The following is a 10,204-nucleotide window of genomic DNA, read 5'->3' on the forward strand; positions in this document are numbered from 1 at the left end:
TTGACCAAAGTTTGCCTGTTTTAAGGTCCCTTGTCATGCTTGCTATGAACAACCCCCTTATCCGAAAGAAGGTGGGGGGTTCTTGCTAAGTAACACCGTCCTGTTTACTGTAGTAGTACGATGGCCTGATATTTCCTTATCTGCGCAGATTCCGGAATCTGCGCAGATAAGGATATATCGGGCCGTCGCACTCATACAGTAAACAGCGCGGTGAAACTAGGAAAAAGGCACGTGCGGGTCCCGGCAGTTCTTTGCTGCTTGCGTGACCTGAAAACCAGCGAGGAAAAGGCAGGGGTGCATAGATAGAGACAGTCACAACGCACATAGGAGAGGAACGGGGCAGCCGTGACATCATGAGAGCGGTCCCATGCAGGGTCATTGAACATGGTATGACTTCACTCGAGTCTTTAGTTTACTTTTTACCGGGGGACCTTAAACTAAGCGTGTTGCGGCTTACCTGCTGCTAATCTGGTGGAAGGTTGTACGCGCGGGTCCCAGTAGTTCTTTCGACCTGCAAGCCAGCTGCTTCGCAATGCTCCGCTCTGCCACGCGTGCTTGAGCTCCGCACTGGCACCCGTCGCACTCGCACAATGGCCAGTGCGGTGCCAGTAAGGAAAAGGCAGGGGGTGCGTAAACAGTCACGAGACTCTGCGCACACCCTGTCACGAGACTCTGCAGGAGAGGAACGTCATCCTCTTCGGCCCGCCCCACCCCAGCTAAGCTCAAGCCAATCAGAGCAGCTGGTTTGGGTGAGGGCGGGCAATGGAGACTGAAAAAAGCCTAAATAGCCCAAAAAACACTAAAGGGCTACTAAATTGAGCAGCACTCGGCACAAGCTACTCACAGGGTCTCGGCGAGCTACCGGTAGCTCGCGATCGACCGGTTGGAGACCCCTGATCTAAAACATAAAGCCTTAGGTACTGTTCTAGCTCCTGATTGACCCTCTCAGTTTGCCCATCAGTTTCTGGGTGGTAGCTAGTGGAATAACAGGAATCTATTCCCAACCTTTTCATGAAAGCCCTCCAGAAATGGGAAATTAATTGAGACCCCCGATCAGAAATTAGGACTTTTAGGATCCCATGAGCTCTCACAATATGCTGGGTGAATAATTGCGCTACCTGAGGTGCCAGAGGGATTGTCCTCAATGGAATGAAATGTGCCGTCTTAGAAATGGTGTCTACAAAGACTAAAATGGTGTTATGGCCATGACTGGGGGGAAAGGTCTACAATTAAATCCATAGTGACTGTGTGCCATGGATGTGGTGCTGTTGGCAATAGTAACAAGAAACCTTGTGGTACCAATCAATAAGGTTTCCCTTTCAAAGACTTCTCACAGGTTGACTCATGTTGCCATATCTGAGTCTACATCTTAGGCCACCAGAAATGTCTTTTGACCAGCTCTTGAGTCTCATGAATTCCTTTGGGACCTGCCAATGGGTCATCATGGCAGACGTGAAGTACCTTTTCACGTAACTCTGTTGTGGGAACAAAAAGAATTCTTTGATGATGAGGCAATCCATCCATGATTTCTCTTCCGGAAACTTCTTTTGACCAAGCCAACAATTCTTCAGCAGTGAGACTTTTTCTAATTTCGGTTATTAAATCGGTATAATGGTTTGCCAAGGCAATTTTTTTATTCAGGATGATGGGTATCATTTCTGGAGTTGCCTCGACAATTTCAGTATCAATTCTTGAAAGTGCATCTGCTTTGCCATTTGCCACTCCTGGACGATATGTGATCACAAAATCATAACCTGCAAAATATAATGACCATCTTAACTGCCGTGCCATTAGGATTCACACAGATTTTTTTAAAATTAAAAATTTCGATGGTCAGTTGTAGTGCTAGAGGCACTCTTGTGGTTTAATACCCAGTGATGACCTTTGACTACCATTATTTTAACAGACTTTAGTGTGTTATTTTATCCTAGCCTGGATCTACGAGACGGTCCTGCATATGACTTAATTCTCTTCTTTCTTGTAATCTTGCCGTCTTTCAATGGGAGCTGTCATGGAGTAGAATAGCCTTGCCAAGAGCAGAGCGTGTGGGATGTGCATTTGAAAGCGTGAAAGGGCGAGAGAGAGTTGTGGAATGTACTCTATGGTCTCAAAGTACAGTGTTGTGGGCAGTGATACACACAAGCTCAGTTGTGCATTGTGTTGTACACTAATGAGAATTATGAAGTGCTTACTATTGGCTTTGACATGGCCTCATGTCATCCTTTCTTCCTGGCTTTGCCTTGCTTCAACTTTTCGGCGTACACAGCAGTGCTTGCAAGTTGCTTGGGTTATTCACGTTCAAGGTCTTTCTGTTTTTGTGAGGGATTGCTTATGTACTCTGAGAGGCTTTTGTGAGCTTCGTCAAGATAGAGGCTGGAACATGCGAGAGTTGGAGAAGGGGACGTGAAAGCTCCTTCCTGCCGTGGGAATGCTTGCTTGGAACCTGGCCAGTTCTGGTAAGATTTCTCTGGCCCAAGGGGAGTTCTTTTTCGAACCTTCTAGTGTGTTTAAAGCTGAGGGTTGTGGACTTAGAAACCGGGCGTTTTGGAATGCGAGGACGGACGCGTCTATCTCGGAGCGTGGACCCTGGTTGCTGAGGCTCTCAAACCACGGCTGTTAACTTCCCCAGTCTGAGATGCAGTGTTTTGCACCACTTGATGTATAGAGTTATGGTTATTGCCATTGTGATGTGAGCCAGTGGCTGTGATCATTTGATGTGTGAGTGGGTGTGTTTTCTTTGTGATGTGCGAGTGAGTCAAGGTGCACCTCCAAAGGACTCCTTTGATGTATATATAGCTTTATGATCTCTTGCAGGACGTCCAGTATATTTTCTTGAGTCTTATCTCATATTATTTGCTGCTTGTTTATTAATCAGTATTACGCATGCATTTAGCTTTGTAGAAATCAAAACCTTCTCAGGGGCGTCACTGATACACCTGGTCCTTTTATACCAACAAAGAAGAGATTGGCACAGAAGCTGTAATATAAAAGACATCTTTTTATTTAACCTCTAAAGAGGGAAAAAATGTGTCACACAGCATTCTCAAATAACAGTATGAGACATTTTCTAAGGAATACAGAGAACAGGGGCATTATATACCCATATACACAGTAAGGAGCTATAGAGGGAAAAAGGCCTAGGTCGCCCTCCTCTCAATCAATATATTTCTGCACAGGCCTAGGTCTTAAAAGGTACAATGGCAATGAAATGTGGTTCAAACCCTTATCTTTTAAGGTATTTTGTACTCCCCGTTTTTCAAATCTTGGGGTAGTCGCCAACAAAAACTCGCCACCTTCAATTTCAAAATTGTTTAAAAAGTTTTTTACTACAGATTTTACTTCTGGCAGTCATCCCAATGAGCCTCGCAGTGTGAAGAGCTCACCAAGTGTTTCTCAAATCAAAGTAATGAAAGAAACGTGAAGAAAAAACGTGAAAGAGGCGAGATGGCACCTCACGTGCGCAACACCAATTGAGCCTGCTGACTGGTACTCATCAGCTTTGCCCACTCTTATCATCATCGGTGGCCAGCACGCTCCAAAACAATAATGAACAAGTGTCCACAACATACACCCAAAAAGAAAAATTTTTTGGTAAATAGTGCGCCTGGATAGTGAAAAATAAAAATTGAAAAAGATGCACCCTCTATAGGTTCAACCTTTATTCTTCCTTAGAAGTGCACCCAATTCAAATCTTAAAAAAGGTTGCTAAATATGCATACCATTCGGGGACGTTTCTTTCATTACTTTGATTTGAGAAACACTTGGTGAGCTCTTCACACTGCGAGGCTCATTGGGATGACTGCCAGAAGTAAAATCTGTAGTAAAAAACTTTTTAAACAATTTTGAAATTGAAGGTGGCGAGTTTTTGTTGGCGACTACCCCAAGATTTGAAAAACGGGGAGTACAAAATACCTTAAAAGATAAGGGTTTGAACCACATTTCATTGCCATTGTACCTTTTAAGACCTAGGCCTGTGCAGAAATGCATTATATACCCACACAGGGGCTGAAAAAAGGCGGTACAAGTACACATGAGAAAAGTTATGCACATAGATGGTCATACAGAAACTGCACAGTCAACAAGTAGGAGGAGTAATAAGTTGCTGACATCAGTTAGAACAGCCTGACAGTTCTATACTAGGAACAGGTGCACTCTACTAGCTAAGCACATCTGAGCATGTGCAAGACTCTGGGAGAGGGAAACAGCAAATGGCCAGCACATAGCTAACTAAGATGGCTGCCAAGTACAAAATGGCTTTCAGCTCATGCTAAGAGATTAATGCAATGTTCAACAGGTTGTTATTGCTTGTATATAAACATATCTATCTCTTTGTATATTTGAATCTTTTGCATTTGGCATCTGGCAAAGCTTTTTCTGTTAGAGCGTCCTTGCATTTTGTAAAATAAAGCCCTTTTCTAAAGGTGTTGTTTATTTTGTGTTAAAGTCTTTGGCTGCACCGGATGGTAAGCCACCGTGTGGAAGATTCTGTATTATCTGATAGGTGCAATCAAAACATCAGTGTACACAGTAATCTTGTGTTGTGCCCCCATTAAATAATGTCTCCACTCCTGGAAGGCTTCTTTTACTGCCAAAAGTTATTTACCTACGATTGAGTAATTTATTTCTGCTGTGGTACGTTTTCCTGAATAAAAGGCCACTGGATGCAACTGGCTGGTGTCTTTGTGCTGTTGAGAAAGGATTACTCCTATAGCAGAGTCTGAAGCATCTGCTTCCACAAAATAGGGTTATTCTGGGTTTGCATGCTGCAGAATGGGAGCAGTGACAAAAGATTGCTTTAAAAATTGGAAGGCTGGTTCTGCTTCTTGTGTCCAGTCAAACTTGACACCTTTTTTCAAAAGAAGAGTGATGGGACTGACCTTTAGGGAAAAATGTGAAATGAACCTTCTATAAAAATTTGCAAACCCATGAAAGCTTTGAATTTCTTTTACACACCTCGGGGGTGGCAAATCTTCAACCGCTTTTATTTTGGCTGGATCCATACTGACACCACCCGGTGACAAAATTAACCCCAAAAACTCCACTTGACGTACGTGAAAAGCACACTTTTCCAATTTGACATAAAGATTGTTTTCTTGCATCCTTTTCAACATTGCCCGGACATGAGACACATGTTCCTCGTCATCAATGGAGAAAATAAAAAAATCATCAATAGAGGCCACTGCTATTCTATCCAGGAATTCACGTAACACATCATTTACGAAATGCTGAAAGGCTGCATGGGGATTGCAGAGACCATATGGCATCACTTGGTACTCGGCAACTCTGGGCATTAGCTTGCCTTATCTCCACAACGGCCCCCCACATTCGCTGGGGATGCCTGGTTTCACCTTGGAGATACCCAGGAGGGACCATCTCACAGGGATAGCCAGGACGGGTTCCCCAGCGGTCTACAGCGCCACGACGCCTCAGGGCAGCAGTGCGCTTTACAAGACACATACATTTACATTTACATTTTCAAACAAGCCATATCGCGTTCTGAAGGCTGTTTTCCACTCGTCTCCTTGTGCAACACAAATTAGATGGCATGCACCTCTTAAATCTAGTTGTGTGTATATCTTGGCATTTTTTACTTGATCCAGCAGTATCGACACTAAAGGTAAAGGATATCGATTTTTGACTGTTACTTGATTGATTTCTCTATAATCGATACAGGTGAGAAGTTCGCCAGTCTTTTTAGGGCTAAACAAAAATAAAGGAGATGAGACCGGGGATTGGGAGGGACGTATAAATCCATTGGCTAAGTACTGATCCAAATATTCCTTCAGGTATCGATTCTCTGCTTCGTTCAAGGCATATATCCAACTACAGGGCAAAATTGCTCCAGGCTCCAATTCAAATTGGCAATAATAAGGCCTGTGTAGAGGCAGTTTTGCAGCTTTTTTTTTTAATCAAAAACCCTTGCCAAATCTTGGTATTCATTCAGAATGTCTTCCTGTTGCACAAATTGTGACAGAAACTGATGCTAAACATTCAGTTTGAGACATTCCTGATCTTTTGGAATTTTCATGAAAACAATTTTCCTTGCAATATGTAGAATCCATAATGACTGTTCTTCGACTCCAATCAATCCAGGGATTATGCTCTGTGAGCCAAGGTAACCCTAAAATGAATTGAAATTGAGGAGCGTCTATTAAGTTGAAAACAATCTGTTCTCTATGACCACTCAAACCCATTGGAAGTATTGACTCCGTTTCATATGTAATGGGTCTAGAGGGTAAATTGGTTCCATCCACTGCTCTGACTGCTTCTAATATTATCCTCTTGACAAATTGAATCCCCATTCTTTGGTACAGTTTATGTCACAATAATTGCCCGTGGCTCCAGAGTCAATCATGACTGAAACTCCTTGAATCTCTGTGTTCTGAAACTTAACAATAAAAGGTAACACCAAAAGCGGAGCTGCAGATTGTAAGATATTTGCAACATGTTGTGTTGTTGGAGTTGGCTTGTTTCCTGCTTTCATCAGAGCAACTCCCTCTACTGATGGAGCTTGCCTTTTCCTGACTGACCCATTTTAGGTTGTTTCGGACATTCTCTGACAAAATGTCCTGGTACTCCACAATGCAAACATAATTGATTTGCTCTTTGTTTTTCAATCTCTTCCTTGGAAGGGGGTCCTCCAATTGAGCCAATCTGCATTGGTTCTTCTGTCGAAAAAAATTCTGTGGTCATATGGCTTTCGCTCCTTATTCTATCTAACCTGGGTGAGAGTTAACGATAATCTCTTTTCTGATCTTCGTTCATTCGGACGATGGTCAAGTTGTAAAACTAAATCAATTAGTGCAGAAATTTCTGTGGGTCTCTAGGGAATCTGAGCTAAGGCATCCTTGAGCCCACGATAAAAATTGTAGCTCTTTTTACATCTGGCCAATTAGTCTCTACTATTAACTTATTGAACTGAGCAATGTAGGCCTCTAGATCTGTATTCCCTTGTCGAAAATCCACTAAGTAACTATCAGTGACTTGAGACGATGATCAAATACTCTAAAAAATTCTGTCTTGAAGTCATGAAAGTTAAATAGAACTGGATCATTTCTGGTGACTATGGGCATTGACCATGCTGCTGCATCCCGGGTCAGATAAAACAATATAAATGCCACCTTAGACTGATCTTCAGCGAAAATGACTGGCCGGAACAAAAAATGTAGAGAACACTGTGAAAGAAAAAAAGTGTGCCTTATGTGGATCCCCCCCCCCCCCCCGCCCCCGCCCCCAAAACGCACTGGATGTGCTAAAGGAATAATTGGGGCTATTGCATGTATTACTTGAGTCGATAACCCTGAAGCTTGTGAAACACTGGGAATTTCTGGAGCCCCTCTTACTTGGGAACTCGCTGCAGCTACTAGTTCATCCATCTTTTGTTTCATCTGCAAGGATTCTTGACTAGATCTTCTTAACTAGATCTTCTTAACACTTCTTTCAAAATCTTATTGTCTTCTACAGTGTAATTTAGCTGTTTTTGCACACCCTCTAAACTAGTTGCAAGAGTCTTTCAAATCTATTCCCTCTGCCATTCTGCTCGAATGGAAATCTAATCCCAAGTTTGGTTGGCACTTCAATCTGCACGAAACTGTACCTGATATCTATTTCCTCAGAAGCAGAAGACAGAGATGAATGATCCTAAGTCCCCATTACTCACACCAGCAACAGAATATATGAATATGTCTCTAATATCAGCAGGGGGAAAGGGTATAACAGAGAGACTCCCCACTTCTGGTGCATCTTATCTCGACTAGTCAACCCTTTTTAACTGAATATCAGGACTGCACATCCAACAAATTATCACAGCAGTTATTAGGGGCACTTAAATAACCAATCTCTCTCAATCACCTTAATTGAATGGAACTTGAACTCTACTCTCTTATTTATCTGTTAAATGACTGAAGATAGCTTCTCTCCACAAATGTTGATTTAGAGTTTACAATTTTTGTTGGAATGGTATTTTCTAACATGCCTTAAAGGGTTGGTAGAAATATTGATGTTCATAATATTCAAAGAGTTGGAGATAACTGCTTCTCAGGTATAAAGTCAATCTTGACTATTACGGTTGAGATATATATATATATATATATATATTCACTTAAAAAACCATAGGTTTCACACATGTTATAGTTAGGTGGACATTTCACTCGTAAAAAACCAATGAAATTCCCCGTTATAGTTAATGCAGGCAACTATAACTCGAGCGCCCGCAATCCACTGCTCATGACGTCACATATTACATCACTCATGACATGGTCAGTGGCATCACTCATGACATCACTGATGACATCATCCTTGTGATAGAGTGGCGGTCGCGCGAGTTATAGTTATCTGAACTAACTATGACGGGGCAATTTCATTGTTTTTTTTTTTTAAACACTTTTTATTAAGAACCAAGACAGCGAAAATAACCATGACAATGACATTGCAGAAATGCGTACATTGGTCGTTACCACCAGTCCACAACCCCCTATACTCAGCAGCCAAGCTATTCTCTGCTGTTCCCTATCCAGTGACCTTCCCCCACCTTTCGCTGCCACCATACCATCCCCCATCCCGGTTTCCCCCCTTCCAGTCTCCTCTCGGGACTTCCTAGTCAGTGTCCTGCTGATCCAGCGTAGCCCTCTCCTGTATCCGCTTTCGCTCATTTCTAAGTTCAACTGTCGGGGAGACGCAGATATTACCCCTATACCTGTTCCACTTGCCCCATTTGGTATCCCATTTTCGCGGGCACCCCCTCCCTGTGAACACAGTTTTCTCCGCTAGCATGGCATAGTCCATGTCTTTAGCCCAGTCCGCTAACCTCCGGGCGGTACCAACCCCCCAACGCTGCGCGATGTTCCTTTTGGCTACCCCCATCTCCCCGTGGCCCATTCTTGCTCGACTGGTGTGAGGTCCGTCGCCTCCCAGATGTTTAGCAGGCATAACCGAAGTGACGGGTGTATGGTCTTGTCACAAACTCTAGCCATTTGCCTAGTGATGCCGGCCCAGTATTCCCTTATGTGGGGGCATTCCCATACGATGTGGAAAAATGTGCCAGTGAGTGCACACTGCCGGAGGCATTGCAGGTCCGGCCGCCTCCCGAGTCTGTGTAACAATATGGCGTCAAAGTATACCCTATGGAGGACTTTCAAGTTGTACCAGTCGAAGACGCAAGGGGATAGCCACTTCTCTAGAGGAGGCCAGTGCCTCCCTCCAATCCTCATCCGGCAATGCCCAGACGTCGGCCTCCCAGGCCGCTCTGAGCTTGGCCATCGGGTCACTCCTATTATTGATCAGTTTCTTGTACGTGAGCGATATGGCTTTTCGGGTCATAGGGTCCAACAGGAGCCTATCCTCTAGGGGAGAGGAGGCCGGGAGGGAGGCGTCTTTGGGTCGAGCCGAGTTTATGGCATGGCTAATCTGTAGGTAGCGAAAGCCCTCTGTGGGGGCTAACTGGTATTTGTCCTGAAGCTCCGGGAACGATGCCGTTCTACCTTTGACCCACAAGTCGCTCACCCTGGAGATTCCGATCAAGTCCCATTTGTCGAAACCGACGTATGAACTAAGTCTCCCCAGAATGTCCGAATCCCATAATGGGGTTGCCTTCGTCAGGCGCCTCTTCCATCCCGTCTGATTCTGAACCCTATGCCAAACCTCCACCGTGCGCGCCGTCGGGCCTGTCAGCCCCAACCTCCTGTGGCTGGTGTACAGGGCTCTGTTGTACCCCCCTTTACCCAGCGGCCAGTGGTCCATTCGGAAGCTCGGATCGTCATGTCACCCAAACACCCAGCTGTTGATAGCCGACAGCTGCGTGGCTTGATAATATCGGCGCAAATCCGGCAGACCTATTCCCCCATCATACCATCCCATCGTTAGCTTGGCCATTGCAATCCGCGGCGGCTTACCGTCCCATAGCAGTTCACGCACCGCAGCATCTACCTATGAGAAGTAGAAGTTGGGAACCGGAAAAGGCGCGTTCTGCAACGCATACAAAAAGCGGGGTAGTGCGAGCATCTTAAATAGGGACGCCCTCCCCAACACAGTGAGAGGAAGGGTTTTCCAATGCGTCACGTCCGCCTGAAATCGCCGCAATGTCCCCAGGAGATTCCTCTCCAAGAACACCTGAGCGTCTGTGGTGATGAATATCCCAAGGTATAGGAACCCCTGACGGGCCAGCGGGATAGAGTAGCCCCTGGGACTCAGGGGAGGTTCGCCCCAG

Source organism: Triturus cristatus, chromosome 3_2 (genome assembly GCF_964204655.1).
Source record: "Triturus cristatus chromosome 3_2, aTriCri1.1, whole genome shotgun sequence".
Lineage (NCBI taxonomy): Eukaryota > Metazoa > Chordata > Amphibia > Caudata > Salamandridae > Triturus > Triturus cristatus.